The sequence below is a fragment of the Eurosta solidaginis genome, chromosome 2, assembly GCF_040869045.1.
Source record: "Eurosta solidaginis isolate ZX-2024a chromosome 2, ASM4086904v1, whole genome shotgun sequence".
NCBI classification, from domain to species: Eukaryota; Metazoa; Arthropoda; class Insecta; order Diptera; family Tephritidae; genus Eurosta; species Eurosta solidaginis.
Window position 1 is genome coordinate 277,944,757 of NC_090320.1, and position 17,234 is coordinate 277,961,990.

Consider the following 17,234-nt stretch of genomic DNA (forward strand, 5'->3'; position numbering starts at 1 on the left):
TTAACATGGTTTTATAATTAGCTTCACCTTATTTGTAATCCCGTAAGGGTCATATCGAGACCCTTCCGGGATCATTTCTGGATGGTTTTCGGGATCGGTCCGGGATTACGCCGGAGTAATTTCGGGACTTTTTCGGGACTATTTCGGGATCATTTTGGGACCCTTCCGGGATCATTTCTGTATAGTTTACGGGATCCGTCCGGGATCCCGTCGGGGTTATTTTGGAACATTTTCGGGACTATTCCGGAATCATTTCGGGACTATTTCGCGATCATTTGGGGACCCTTCCGGCATCATTTCTGGATGGTTTTCGGGATCCGTGCGGGATGTCGTCGGGGTCATATGGCGACTTTTTCGGGATCATTTGGGGCTCTTCCGGCATTATTTCTGGATGGTTTTCGGGATCCGTCCGGGATATCGTCGGGGTCATTTGGGGACTTTTTCGGGATCATTTGGGGGCTCTTCCGTCATCATTTCTGGATGGTTTTCGGGATCCGTCCGGGATCTCGTCGGGGTCATTTGGGGACTTTTTCGGGATCATTTTGGGGCTCATCCGGCATCATTTCTGGATGGTTTTCGGGATCCGTCCGGGATCCCGTCGGTGTCATTTCGGGACTTTTTCGCAACTAATAGGGGATCATTTGGGAACCCTTTCGGCATCATTTCTGGATGGTTTTCGTGATACGTCCGGGATCCCGTCGGGGTCATTTCGGGGATTTTTCGCGACTAATACGGGATCATATGGGAACCCTTTCGGCATCATTTCTGGATGGTTTTCGGGATCCATCCGGGATCCCATTAGGGTAATTTCGGGACTATTAGGGGATCATTTGGGAACCTTTCCGGCATCATTTCTGAATAATTTTCGGGATCCGTCCGGGATGCCGACGAGGTCATTTCGGGATAATTTGGGATACCTACCGGCATCATTTCTGGATGGTTTTTGGGATTCGTCCGGGATCCCGTCGTGGTCCTTTCGGGACTTTTTTTTCGACTAATACGGGATCATTTGCGGACCCTTTCGGCATCATTTCTGGATAGTTGTCGGGATCCCGTCACGGTCATTTCGGGACTATTAGGGGATCATTTGAGGACCGTTCCGGCATCACTTCTGGATGGTTTTCGGTATCCGTTCAGATTCCCGTCGGAATAATTGCGGGACTTTTTCGGGATCATTGGGGTCCCTTCCGACATCATTTCTGGATGGTTTTTGGGATTCGTCCGGCATCCCGTCGGGGTCATTTCGGGACTTTTTCTCGACTAATACGGGATCATTTGCGGGCCCTTTCGGTATCATTTCTGGATAGTTGTCGGGATCCGTTCGGGATCCCGTCAGGGTCTTTTCGGAACTATTGGGAGATCATTTGAGGACCTTTCCGGCATCATTTCTGGTTAGTTTTCGGGATCCTTTCCGGGTCCCATCAGGGTCATTTCGGGAATTTTTCGGCATCATTTAAGATTGGTTTTCAGGATTCGTCCGGGATCCGTAAGGGTAATTTCTGGACTTTTCCCAGACTATTTCGGGATAATTTTGGGACCCTCCCAAGATCATTTCTGGATGGATTTCGGGATCTGTCCGGGATGCCGTCAGGGTCATTTTGGGACTATTAGGTGATCATTTGAGGACCTTTTCGGCATCACTTCTGGATGGTTTTCGGTATCCGCTCAGAATCCCGTCGGAATTATTGCGGGCCTTTTTCTGGATCATTTGGTGTCCCTTCCGGCATCATTTCTGGATGGTTTTTGGGATTCGTCCGGCATCCCGTCGGGTTCATTTCGGGACTTTTTCTCGACTAATACGGGATCATTTGCGAGCCCTTTCGGCATCATTTCTAGATAGTTGTCGGGATACGTTCGGGATCCCGTCAGGGTCTTTGAGGACATTTCCGGCATCATTTCTGGATAGTTTTCGGGATCCTTTCGGGGTCCAGTCAGGGTCATTTCGGGACTTTTTCGGGATCATTTAGAGATGGCTTTCAGGATTCGTCCGGGAACCCGTCAGGGTAATTTCTGAACTTTTCCGAGACTATTTCGGGATAATTTTGGGACCTTCCCAAGATCATTTCTGGATGGATTTTGGGATCAGTCCGGGATGCCGTCAGGGTCATTTTGGTATTAGGTGATCATTTGAGGACCTTTCCGGCATCGCTTCTGGATGGTTTTCGGTATCCGATCAGGATCCCCTCAGAATTATTGCGGGACTTTTTCGGGATCATTTGGGGTCCCTCCCAAGATCATTTATGGATGGATTTCGGGATCTGTCCGGGATCCCGTCAGGGTCATTTAGGGGTGCGTTCGAGATCCCGTCAGGGTCATTTCGGGACTTCTTCGGGACTATATCGGGATCATTTCTGGATGGTTTATGGGATCCGTTCATGACCCCTTAAGGGTAATTTCGGGACTATTAGGTGATCATTTGAGGACCTTTCCGGCATCACTTCTGGATGATTTTCGGTATCCGTTCGGGATCCCGTCGGAATCAATGCGGGACTTTTACGGAATCATTTGGGATTCCTTCCGGCATCATTTCTGGATGGTTTTCGGGATTTGTCCGGGATCCTGTCGGGGTTATTTCGGGACCTTTTCGGGGCTAATACGGGATCATTTGGGGATCCTCTAGGGGTCGTTTCGTGACTTTTTCTGTATTATTTCGGGATCATTTTGGGACCCTTTCGGCATAATTTCTTGATGGTTTGCCGGATCCATCAGGGTCATTTCGGGACCATTTTGGGATCATTTGGGGACCCTTCCGAGATTATATCTGGATCCGTCCGGGATGCCGTAGGAGCCATTTCGGGATTTTTTGTTACTTTTCCGGGATAGTTTTTGCACCCTTCCGGGATCATTTCTGGATCTGTGCGGGATCCCATCTGGGTCAATTCCGGACTATTTCGGGATCATTTTGGAATCCTTCCGGAATCATTTCTGTATTGTTTTCGCGATCCATCGTAGATCCCCTCGGAGCCATTTCGAAACTTTTTCTGGAGTTAGTCGGGATAATTTAGGGACACTTCCTGGATATTTTCTGGATGGTTTTTGAGATCCGCCAGGGAGCCCGTCAGGGTCATTTCGGAACCTTTTCGGGATCATTTTGGAACACCTTCAGGGATCATTTCTGTGTGGTTCTCTGGATACGTCTAGAATCGTGTCGCTCTCATTTCGGGTTTTTTTGGGACTATTCGGGGAACTTTTGGAGACCCTTTCGGGGCATTTCTGGATGGTTTTCGGGATCCGTCCGCGATAGCGTTGGGGGTCATTTCGTAGCTTTTTCTGGATAATTTCGGGATCATTTGGGATCCTATCAGGTTATCAGCTCATTTAGTTCTTTTTTTTACTCAATTACAAAAATAAAATGCATTAGACAGAAAACAGAATTTTAAACAGATAATAAGCAGGCTAACGCGAATAGCCCATATATTTAAAATTTTCCTTGCGGACGGGGCCGCGGGTAAAGGCTAGTATATTATAAATGGCAAAGTTTGGATGTGAAGATGTTTGGATGTTTGGATGTTTGGATGTTTGGATGTTTGGATGTTTGTCCAGACGTTTGTCTTTGTGACTCAATAACGCAAGAACGGCTGGACCGATTTGGATGAAATTTTGCACACATATAGCCAATATTCTAGAAGGATCTACTAGCTATATATTTTTCAAAAGGGGCGTGGTCTCCGCCCCCTAGGAACAGTTATAATTTAATTATTATATTTTTTCGTCTTTGCGACTGAATAACGCCAGAATGGCTACACGGATTTTGATGAAATTTGGGACACAGACAGTGGTCTACTAGCGAAATTTTTTTCGAACATGGAAAGAGGGGTGGGGGTCCCACGACCCCTTCGAGAAATAATTTTTCAATAATTTTTACACATTATAACTTTACGTATACTGGCCTTCACCAATATCACAGACTCAAGGGGTCAAATAAGTCGAGGGCTTACAAAGTAAGCAGTGACACCCTCCGCCCGCCCCCCTTTATCACCCCCTCTGGTGTAAAATCTATAAATTGTTATAACTCAATATAAATTTTCTTCTAAATCAACAGTTTTTGGTATCTGGTACATACAGAACGAGATCTAGACAATTTTGGAGGAACGATCAGTGGTCCTCTCCTCTACTCCCGCCATCCGCCCTCCATCAATTGTTTTTATTAGCACGCTTTTATTAGCTTTACCTGTATGTTTCTATGTAACTTTTTATTCGCTCCAATGCGCCTGCTGCCTTATAACATGGTTTTATAATTAGCTTCACCTTATTTGTAATCCCGTAAGGGTCATATCGAGACCCTTCCGGGATCATTTCTGGATGGTTTTCGGGATCGGTCCGGGATTACGCCGGGGTAATTTCGGGACTTTTTCAGGACTATTTCGGGATCATTTTGTGACCCTTCCGGGATCATTTCTGTATAGTTTTCGGGATCCGTCCGGGATCCCGTCGGGGTTATTTTGGGACATTTTCGGGACTATTCCGGAATCATTTCGGGACTATTTCGCGATCATTTGGGGACCCTTCCGGCATCATTTCTGGATGGTTTTCGGGATCCGTCCGGGATCCCGTCGGCGTACTTTCGGGATCATTTGCGTTCCTTCGAGAGATAAATTCTTGATGGTTTCCGGGATCATTACGGGACTTTTTCGGGGTTATTTTGGGTCCCTTTAGACATCATTTCTGGATGGTCCTCGGGATTCGTCCGGCATCCCGTCGGGGTCATTTCGGGACTTTTTCGCGACTAATACGGGATCATTCGGCATCATTTCTGGATGGTTTTCGGGATCCGTCCGGGATCTCGTCGGGGTCATTCGGGGACTTTTTCTCGACTAATGCGGGATCATTTGGGGACCCTTTCGACATCATTTCTGGATAGTTTTCGGGATCCGTCCGGGATCCGGACGGGGTCATTTCGGGACTATTTCGGGATCATTTGGGATACCTACCGGCATCATTTCTGGATAGTTTTCGAGATCCGTCCGGGATCCCGTCGGGGTCATTTCGGGACTTTTTCGCGACTAATACGGGATCATTTTGGAACCCTTTCGGCATCATTTCTGGATGGTTTTCGGGATCCGTCCGGGATCCCATCAGGGTAATTTCGGGACTATTAGGGGATCATTTGGTAACCTTTCCGGCATCATTTCTGGATAATTTTCGGGATCCGTCCGGGATCCCGTCAGGGTCATTTTGGGACTATTTCGGGGCTAATACGGGATCATTTGGGGATCCCCTAGGGGTCGTTTCGTGACTTTTTCTGTTTTATTTCGGGATCATTTGGGGACTCTTCCGGCATAATTTCTTGATGGTTTGCCGGATCCATCAGGGTCATTTCGGGACCATTTTGGGATCATTTGGGGATCCTTCCGGGATCATTTCGGGATCTGTGCGGGATCCCATCTGGGTCATTTCCCGACTATTTCGGGATCATTTTGGGATCCTTCCGGAATCATTTCTGTATGGTTTTCGCGATCCGTCGTTGATCCCCTCGGAGCCATTTCGGAACTTTTTCTGGAGTATGTCGGGGTCATTTGGGGACTTTTTCGGGATCATTTGGAGGCTCTTCCGGCATCATTTCTGTATGGTTTTCGGGATCCGTCCGGGATCCCGTCGGGGTCATTTCGGGACTTTTTCTCGACTAATGCGGGATCATTTGGGGACCCTTTCGACATCATTTCTGGATAGTTTTCGGGATCCGTCCGGGATCCGGACGGGGTCATTTCGGGACTATTTCGGGATCATTTGGGATACCTACGAGCATCATTTCTGGATGGTTTTCGGTATCCGTCCGGGATCTCGTTGGGGTCATTTGGGGACCTTTTCGGGATCATTTGGGGCTCTTCCGGCATCATTTCTGGATGGTTTTTGGGATTCGTTCGGCATCCCGTCGGGGTCATTTCGGGACTTTTTCTCGACTAATACGGGATCATTTGCGGGCCCTTTCGACATCATTTCTAGATAGTTGTCGGGATCCGTTCGGGATCCCGTCAGGGTCTTTTCGGAACTATTAGGAGATCATTTGAGGACCTTTCCGGCATCATTTCTGGAAAGTTTTCGGGATCCTTTCGGGGTCCAGTCAGGGTCATTTCGGGACTTTTTCGGGATAATTTAGAGATGGCTTTCAGGATCCGGTCGGGGTCATTTAGGGGTGCGTTCGAGATCCCGTCAAGGTCATTTCGGGACTTCTTCGGGACTATATCGGGATCATTTCTGGATGGTTTATGGGATCCGTCCATGACCCCTTAAGGGTAATTTCGGGACTATTAGGTGATCATTTGAGGACCTTTCTGGCATCACTTCTGGATGATTTTCGGTATCCGTTCGGGATCCCGTCGGAATCATTGCGGGACTTTTTCGGAATCATTTGGGATCCCTTCCGGATCCCATCAGGGTAATTTCGGGACTATAAGGGGATCATTTGGGACCTTTCCGGCATCATTTCTGGATAGATTTCGGGATCCGTCCGGGATGCCGACGAGGTCATTTCGGGACTATTTCGGGATCATTTGGGATACCTACCGGCATAATTTCTGGATGGTTTTTGGGATTCGTCCGGGATCCCGTCGGGGTCATTTCGGGACTTTTTCTCGACTAATACGGGATCATTTGCGGACCCTTTCGGCATCATCTGGATAGTTGTCGGGATCCATTCGGTATCCCGCAGCGGTCATTTCGGGACTATTAGGGGATCATTTGTGGACCTTCCGGAATCATTTCTGGATAGTTTTCGGAATACTTTCGGGATCCCGTCAGGGCCATTTCGAAACTTTTTCTGGAGTATTTCGGGATAATTTATGGACCCTTCCTGGATACTTTCTGGATGGTTTTTGAGATCCGCCCGAGAGCCCGTCAGGGTCATTTCGGAACCTTTTCGTTATCATTTTGGAACACCTTCAGGGATCATTTCTGTGTGGTTCTCTGGGTACGTCTAGAATCGTGTCGTTGTCATTTCGGGTTTTTGTACGACTATTCCGGGAAATTTTGGAGACTCTTCCGAGGCATTTCTGGATGGTTTTCGGGATCCGTCCGCGATAGCGTGGGGGTCATTTCGTAGCTTTTTCTGTATAATTTCGGGATCATTTGGGATCCTATCGGGTTATCAGCCCATTTAGTTCTTTTTTTTTACTCAATTACAAAAATAAAATGCATTAGACAGAAAACAAAACTTCAAACAGATAACTTGATAAGCAGGCTAACGCGAATAGCCCATATATTTAAATTTCTCCTGGCGGACGGGGCCGCGGGTAAAGGCTAGTATGTTATAAATAATAATCGTTACCATGCGATATGTAGCTAAGGATTGATATTGATGCTTTGTTGCTAAGTGTTTGATGTGCTTGTGAATTATTTATATACGTATATGTGTATTTATATATGTCCTTCTATACGTTTGTGCATGCAAGTTTGCTATCTTATGCATTCATTGAATATCGTATTCTTTGCAATTTTTTTTAGAATTCCAATATTAAAATTGTAAATGTTGTTTGGCTCTAATTGATATTATCACGTTGACAGAGTAAGAGATGAAACATACTTAAATATGATTATGATATAATTTTGTGTTCATATTTGAATATGTAGGTTATATTGATACTAGCCATGTAGAGTTTTGTCAAAAAAAGCAATAAAAAACAAGTAAGTACGGGACTGCCTTTGGCTGTGCCAATGACTTCATACCTTTCATGAATGGGGCTGAACAATAATCTTATCCTGTCGTAATCTCCAAATAATCGGATGTATAAGATAAGAAGTATATAGAGAAGAGATGTACATACCTAAACGATTTTTAGATAAATACAAAAATAAAAAATGGCAAAAAACCCCCTTATCTGAACGACCGGTTGTATGGGATATATATTACATATAGCTCCAATCGAAATGATTTTTACAGGAAATATTCTATGATATATTAGAGTAAATATCACCAAATTTAACGTTTTTATATTGGAAATTAAGGGAGAAATGGCTAAAAATCTTTCTATCTGAACGATCGGTTGTATGGGATATATATTATATATAGCTCAGAACGAAATGTTTTTTTCATGAAATCTTCTATGATATATTAGAATAAATTTCACCAAGTTTAACGTTTTTATATTGGAAATTAAGGGAGAAATTGCCAAAAATCTTTCTATCTGAACGATCGGTTGTATGGGTTATATACTATATATAGCTCCGATCAAAGTGATTTTTTCAGAAAATCTTCTATTATATATTAAAAAATATATCACCGAGTTTCACGTTTATACTTTCTAAATTAATGGAGAAATGGCCAAAAATCTTTCTATCTGAACGATCGGTTGTATGGGATATAACTATATATAGCTCCGATCAAAGTGATTTTTTCTTTCAGGATATCTTCTGTGATATATTAGAACATATATCACTGAGTTTTACGTTTATACTTTCTAAATGGCGACAGGAATGACCAAAATCGTCTTATCTGAACGATCGGTTGTATGGGAGATATATGTTATAGTGGTCCGATCCTACCAGATCCTACAAATGTCTAATGTAATACAAAAATACATCCTTGTGCCAAATTTTATTGAGATTTCTCAAAATTTGAGGGACTAGTTTGCGTTCAAACAGACAGAAGGACGGACAGACTGACATGGCTATATCAACTCAGTTCGTCGCCCTGATCACTTCGGTATACTTAATGGTGAGCCTATCTTCTATATTTCTCAACGTTACAAACATCGGACCAAAGTTAATATACCATTTCATGTGCATGAAAGGTATAAAAATGTTTCCTGTTGCTCAAAAGTTTTGGGATGATGTGATAAAACATCACATGATTAGTGTCAAAGACAACCTTTCGTGAGGACTTGATACAAACAACCTTTTTTTAAAGTTTTCATAATATTGTACCAGAAGTATAAATATGTATATATACGTATATATATTCTATTATTTATTTAATAATTTGAGAAAAATTTAAACAACGTTATATCAGGACGGACAAGGCGACAGCTGTGTCGATTATACCTTGTAAATCTCTTCAAAACCTTTTCTCCCGGGAGTGGGATTTGAACTCGCACTATTACGACGGTTGAAGTTTTACAAGTGTTATTTTATATTTTTTTGTTGTTGTAAATTTCCCTTGTGACTCACTTTAAAATTAAACAAAGCAAATGAAGTACCCCGAGTATTTTAGTTTTATGATATTGTTACGATTATTAGCAAAACTGAGGAGTGCTGCCATCTCCAGGCCGATGCTAAGCAGTGACGTGAATTCACATCAATAATTCAATCATTATGTATCTACATAAACGAATCAATACTTGCGTCTACACATATGTACACATTCCGACGAGCAACATTTGCATACAAGGCAGCGAGAGATGAGATGTCACACACCGATGAATTTACTTATACGCTTATGTGTGAGCGGGAGACTGTAAACTACAAACACAGGCATATATCTTATCTGAGTGGTCACAAGAGAGGGCAATAATTTGTGCACGTAATTGTGGCTGGCGATTTTGTAGCCGAAACAACTAGTAACTTGTGGAAATCGAAGAGCCTAGAAGTATGCAGCGTAAACTATAAAAGCGGTGCAGGCGAGTAAGAAGAATTCAGTTTGATTTGAGTTGTCAAGCAGTTTGATTAAGACGATATCTAGCGAGCAATAGCAGTGTTATTTTGAATAGCAGAGTTTCATTGAGCTATCAATCAGTGTGGTTATTAAGCAAGCTATTCGTTGCACAGTTTGTTATTGTGAAGTACTTTAATAAAGGCCATTTTACATTATTACAAATTGGAGTTATTTATTCAACAGTTTAGTGATTCGAACTTAGCAGAGGATTGCAAATAAGAGGATTTACAAGCAAATTCGTTACAATTGGTGTCAGAAGAGGAATTGTTGAATAAATTCCAGAGGACAACAACGACATGGCAAAGTTCAGTGAATTGAAGATCCAGCAACTAAAGAAGGACTTGGAGAGCCGTGGATTGAATACAAGCGGCGTTAAACTTGAACTTCAGGCACGGCTACGAGAGGCAATGGAAGCGGAAGGAATTGATGTGGAAAAGTATGACTTTCATCTTGATAGCGAGGAAGTAACAAAAGTTGAAGAGAAAAACGAAACATTGCAGACAGTTACGAGCACAGACTTGAACATGATTTTGGCTGCAATATCTGCTCAAACATCGACAATGTCATCACAACTAGAATCGCAGGAGACACGCATAACATCCAAGATTGAAGCACAAGAAACGCGTATGTCAGAAATGTCGACACAGATTACATCGAAGATTGAAGCACAAGAAACGCGTATGGCAGAAATGTCGACACAGATTACATCAAAGATGGAGACACAATTGGAAGAACAGAAGACATATTTGGCATCTCAACTGGAAGCGCAAGAGGCACGTATATCTGAAATGTCGGCACAAATTTCGGAACAGGTATCAGCGCAGCTCTTTGTGAAACTGGAAGAGCAGGATCCAAAATTTTACAACTCGAGGACAAAATTGATGCCGAAATAGAAGCGTTAAAAGGTCGTATGGAGCAGTTACAACTAAACCGCCCAGCTGTTTCAGCGAGTAATCCAAAGGTAAAGACACCATCCTTTGACGGTTCTGTTCCTTTTCAGGTCTTTAAGCTACAGTTTGAGAAGACCGCAGCAGTGAACCAATGGAATGCTGAAGATAAAGTTGCAGCTCTGTTCGTGGCACTGAAAGGGCCTGCCGCGGAAATCTTACAGACCATCCCAGAGTACGAGCGGAACCACTACGAAACATTGATGAGCGCTTTAGGGAGACGTTACGGAAGCGAGCATAGGAAACAGATATTCCAAATTGAGTTGCAAAACCGTCACCAAAGAGCGAATGAGACTTTGCAGGAGTTTGCCTCGGATGTTGAAAGGTTGGCTCATCTCGGAAATGCGGACGCACCCGTGGAATACACCTAGAGGGTAAAAATCCAGAGTTTCATAAATGGCATACGGGACGTGGAAACGAAGCGAGCTACATACGCAAACCCAAAGCTGACATTTGCTGAAACGGTATCGCATGCATTGACTCAGGAAACGGCCTCACTATTGAGTAAACCAGCATACAAAGCTCATCGTGTTGAAGTAGAAAGGCCAGAGTGGGTAGACGCAATATTGGAGGTGCTGAAAGGATCGCAAAAGCGGAGTGAAAAAGTTATCAAATGCTTCAAATGCGGGAAGTCCGGTTACATTGCACGTCATTGCGATCTTGGTCTTAATAGTTCCAACAATGTGGGTGGCCGTAAACGCAAAGCTGGAGGAGATGAGCAAGAGCGAGTAAGAGGTAGAGAGCTAGATCCAGCTATTGAATGCCCTGTGATATCTGTGTCGCAAATTGGAAGGAAATCAAGCAGTCTTACCGTCAGAGGGAATGTGGATGGCAAAGAACGAGTACTGACTGTAGATACGGGCGCATCTCATTCCTTAATCCGATCTGACTTGGTCAACAGGAGAGTAAAACCGTTACCTAGAGCAAGGTTGCGTACGGTCACTGGCGAGTATAATCAAGTCCAGGGAGAAGTAATATGTGAAGTCTTAATTGGGAAGGTCATGGTTTTACACAAATTCGTTGTGGCGGAGATTGTCGATGAAGTTATATTGGGAGTGGATTTCTTGGTTGACCATGACATCAAGATCGATATGCGGAGAAGGGCGATGCATTATAAGAACCAGGATGTGCCAATTAACTTCAGTTTGGAAAAAGGTTTCAGCAGTAATAGAGTACTGGTGGAGAAAAGTCGACAAAGGCCACGAAAGTCAAAGGTAAAGGTTGATGAAACGAATGGGCCAAATAAATCAAAATCAAAAGTACCTGCGAGAGAAACACTGGCATTGACAAAACCTAAAAGACGCAGGAAAACGAAGCAACGAATTTCCGAGAAAGAATGCGAGGGCAGTTTCAAGCCGGAGCGCACTACTATTGTAAAATGTGGGAACGATACCGATTATGCAAAGAAAATTCGTACAGCGCAAGCTCTACGAAGTGGTTCATTGGCCAAACAACAGAGTGTGAAGGAACGAACCAGGGTATTGAGTGGTACGATGAAACACAGGTACCATGAGAACAATAATTCGAAAGGTTTCTTGGCGGGAGATTTGGTACTGTTATACAAACCTCACCGGCGGAAAGGTGTTCCATCCAAATTTCGGTGCAGTTGGGAAGGCCCGTACAAGGTTGTGAAGAAGATCAGTGATACCATCTACCCCATACAAAGCATTGAGAAACCACGGAGTAGAAGAGTGGTACATTTGGAGATGCTAGCGGCGTTTAGATTGGGAGATTTGTCTGATCGGGACGATCAGACTTAGGTGGAGGGCAGTGTTACGATTATTAGCAAAACTGAGGAGTGCTGCCATCTCCAGGCCGATGCTAAGCAGTGACGTGAATTCACATCAATAATTCAATCATTATGTATCTACATAAACGAATCAATACTTGCGTCTACACATATGTACACATTCCGACGAGCAACATTTGCATACAAGGCAGCGAGAGATGAGATGTCACACACCGATGAATTTACTTATACGCTTATGTGTGAGCGGGAGACTGTAAACTACAAACACAGGCATATATCTTATCTGAGTGGTCACAAGAGAGGGCAATAATTTGTGCACGTAATTGTGGCTGGCGATTTTGTAGCCGAAACAACTAGTAACTTGTGGAAATCGAAGAGCCTAGAAGTATGCAGCGTAAACTATAAAAGCGGTGCAGGCGAGTAAGAAGAATTCAGTTTGATTTGAGTTGTCAAGCAGTTTGATTAAGACGATATCTAGCGAGCAATAGCAGTGTTATTTTGAATAGCAGAGTTTCATTGAGCTATCAATCAGTGTGGTTATTAAGCAAGCTATTCGTTGCACAGTTTGTTATTGTGAAGTACTTTAATAAAGGCCATTTTACATTATTACAAATTGGAGTTATTTATTCAACAGTTCAGTGATTCGAACTTAGCAGAGGATTGCAAATAAGAGGATTTACAAGCAAATTCGTTACAATATCATACTTTTATCCATATAAAAAGTGAAAATTACTGCATAATATTATTTTATTATTCCGTGATGAAAGTATTTTATTACAAATATGCATGCATATTTTATTTATCAAATTTTCAGACCATAGATAATCAGCATGACATATATCATTATTAACATTGACATAGTGAGTGACAAACAAAAGTATGAAATTGACATTTACATCATTCAAGGAAATAAGTGATATGAAAAAATAGCAACTGGTTTACAAAGTTACTGACAAAATCATTATAAAGCGGAAAAATTAATAAACAATCAAAAGCAGCAAGCAAATGAATGATTTCGATGAGTCGTTGCAAACAATACATTTTTTGCCGCATCACTTGCAAAAACAATACTCGAAATAAATAATGTAAACAATAAATTTGCATGAATTATAAAATCAAAAGCAAATAATATACACACAATACATGCATATGAGGTTAACAGAGTGGTATTTTCATTTAACAAAAAAGTAAAGGTTTTTATGTTACATCCGCGTTATAACAATTGCACTTAATTTTAAATTGTTGAAATGAATGTAAACTTATTTAGTACAACTAATGCTAATGAATGAGAGGCAAAGTGTAAATGTGACTAATTGAAATACGTTTGCAAATACTTTTTTATACGTACATACATATTTCAATTTTATATACGCAAAAAAAGATGTATTAATAAACAAACTGCTAAAGTATTCAGGATGTTGAAAACAATGAATATAAATATTTGAAAAAATTATTTTATATGCCATTAATGTTGGAGGTATGCTCGAATGTATGTTTGAAATAATATGCAAATATATCTACACGTTTAAAGTATCCTACAAAGTCATATCATACGCTTTCATTTAATTCATGTCGCGTCTCATCCATTGATATCATAACTAATGAAAACGTACGAAAATTCAGTACATAAATATCAGACATTTTTTCAAGTATTTTATTGTCAACTTTTATTCATTTTATTTAATTCTGGACAATAAAAAAATTTTCCGGACACCTCATTTATATTGTAATATGATGTCACATGCATCTTATGCTGTCACATAATCAAACCGCTTTCATGGTATCTATATCTTATCATATTAAATTATTATATTGTATTTCATATACCACATCATTCCTTATCTTGCCATTTCTTGTGAAATATTAAAATAATAGCATATTTTCTATTGTTATATGATATCACATCAACGATATCTTATCTCATCAGAAAAGAGTTTTTATGTTGTCATGTGATTTTAGTTCTTATATGTGACACTTCATATACCACATGATGTATTTTATTCCTAATAATGTACCATAATTAAACATTCTTTCATCAATAATATTATATGATAAATTTACCCCATGTCGTAAGACACCCAATAATATCATATCTAATCAATAATTTATAATTTATAAATTACAGACGTAATAGCATACATCATTTCAGATCACATCATAAAATAGCTTTCATAGCATAACTCCTTACATCATGTGATTGTATTAGTGCATAAAACATGATTTCATACCATGTGGTTTTAACACCACATAATATATTGTCATTTGATATCACATTAATCCTATCGCATCATTAATCATGTCATATATCATCATACCAAGTAACAGATAAAAAAAATCATGTAAATATGTCATCATATTATATATCATATTTCACATCATTTCATATCCTGCAATACCATGTAACATACTAAAATATGAATTATTATTACCAATATGTCATAGTATTTTATATGTTACGTCATTTGTATCATGAGACATACCAATACAGCATTTATCAAATAATTTTGTGGTAGCTGTAAATGTTTTACCGAACCCTATCCTATCAAATTAAATCAAAGCATGTTATATCCTATCATTAAACAGGTTTCATTTCACATCATGTCATATATTGGCACATCATGTGACATATTAAAACAGTATTTATGTAATCGTTTCATATGCTATCGCTTCATTCGATATCCTATCGATATCATAGTGCCTCATAACACATATTTCCTGGTATAATTAATCACATCAGGTCATCATATTACACACAATATACCAAAAGAAAACTAAGTAATATAAACCCCTAAACACAGCTTCATTTTATTTTTCGAAGGTTTAAACAACCCAGAATAAGTATTTAATTTAATTAATATATAAAAAACACGTGTCACAGGTTTGAGGCCAATGGGCTCCTAAACTACTGAACCGATTTTTTATTTGTTTTACACCCCATGTGTAGTTTGATCTAACTTGAAATATAGGATAGGTTATATCTCAGTTTATAGTCGCAATATTATTTTATTGCAATTTTTTTTATTTGTTTATACGTAATATTAAAATGTTACGTATACGCAGTGGCACTCATATTTTCAGGTGGTGCGGATATACTTCCGTGTAATTGCTTGGTGTTTAATTATACAACCTGCTTATCAATAAAAAATAGTACAACACATCACCAGGCCCGCCGGGGGGGGGGGGGCGGGTTTCTGAGGTGGCAGGCGATTAAGAGATACTATGACATTTTTTTTTAATACAGGAGAGTCTTTAGTTCTTCCATGTGCAATTTTTAAGCCGAATCTCAAAAGCAACGAAAATCTGCATTTCGTTTTAATATTATAGTGAAGTGTAAAAAATAAAAATCTATATATATAAAAAGAAAGGCTAAAATGTGTGTTAGTTGGTGGCCGGTGTTTGAAGAGATGCGTCGGTCGATTTTGTTCAAACTTTCACACAAGTTGGGTAAACCTCACGCGGTGGTTACTGCAGGTACAGGGTCTCGAGGTATAGGCCAAAACGTGGGCCAATGAATGCCTAGACAGTGTTTATACAATATGGATATCAAATGAAAGCTGTTGATGAATGCTTTGGTACAGAGTAATATATTATCCAGAGACGGACTTGGACTGGGATTAGGACTAGGACTGGGACTGAGACTCGGAGTGGGACTGGGAATGGAATAAAATACATACCACCCTCTGGGACAGGTAATAAGGGATGCAGAAGAATGAGAAGGAATTTAGAGAAGAGAAAAGAGAGAAGGAGATTGAGAATGAGATAGAATGAGACGAAGATGGAGATAGATGAAGCGAAAAAAACGGAGGGAGGAGTAAATAAAAGGATTAGGAAGAAGAGGGGGGGGGGAGGGCAGAGTCAGACGGAAAAAGCTTATTATGTGGTGATGTTTAGCACATCAAGCAGCAGAAATGTTGCGTCAGAAAAACATCAGGTTACACATTTCGATCATTTCATTGAGTCTGACTGTGAATAATACTTAATCGCGCCACTAAAACATGACGTTAAAATGCCAGAGAAAATTTAGAATATCTTCAGAAAGTTTAGGGTTAATTTAAAAATAATTGAAAATTGAAGATAAGTAGAAAAAACCACAACTGGCGCCCGAGCAGGGCCCAAACTCGATCTTCATCAAGCTAAATGATGTTACATTCTTTTCATGACAGAGGTAAGGTAACTTACTATTGTGATAGCGGAAATAATGCGTCACAACGTATTCTTTCTAATTGAAACAAAATAAACATAATATGATGTGATACCATGCGATATTCATTTTCGTTATCCCTTATTTGATCAAAGATAGTAAAATATATGGTACGATACAGCGAAACAATGTGATGTTATATCATGCGCCCCTTTAGTACCTTTTTTTTCATTTAAATAAAGATCAGTAACTTACTGACCGTAAGTAATTATTGCACGTTACATTGGGTACATACAAGATATGATGTGATATCATTTGCTCTTTCTTTTATGTTCTTCCTTTTCTCTACTTATTCATTTAAGGAAATACAATAAATGATTGCATATAAAGCGATATATTGGCACGATATGACGATAAGTCAACGATAATCAAAGATAAGTAATTTTCATATCATATGTTACGATTATGCAGCTTTAAATAGTTTTATTTTTTCATTTACACAAATATAAGTAATTAATTATTGCATATCCTATAACACGATACATTGTACTCAAATGATATGAGGTGATACCATATGCTTTTTATATTATTTACTGGAAACTGACACGGTGTGACGCGATATAAAATAGTATCTTACTTTCCTCTATTTATTCGTTAAAAGAGAGACACTAATTTAATGCATACGAAACGATTCATTTGCACAATATGATGCGATATCATACAAACTTCCTTTAATATATTTTTTTATTTGAACAAAGATAAATAATTTTCATATCATATGATACGATACATTCGAAATACGAAGAAAGT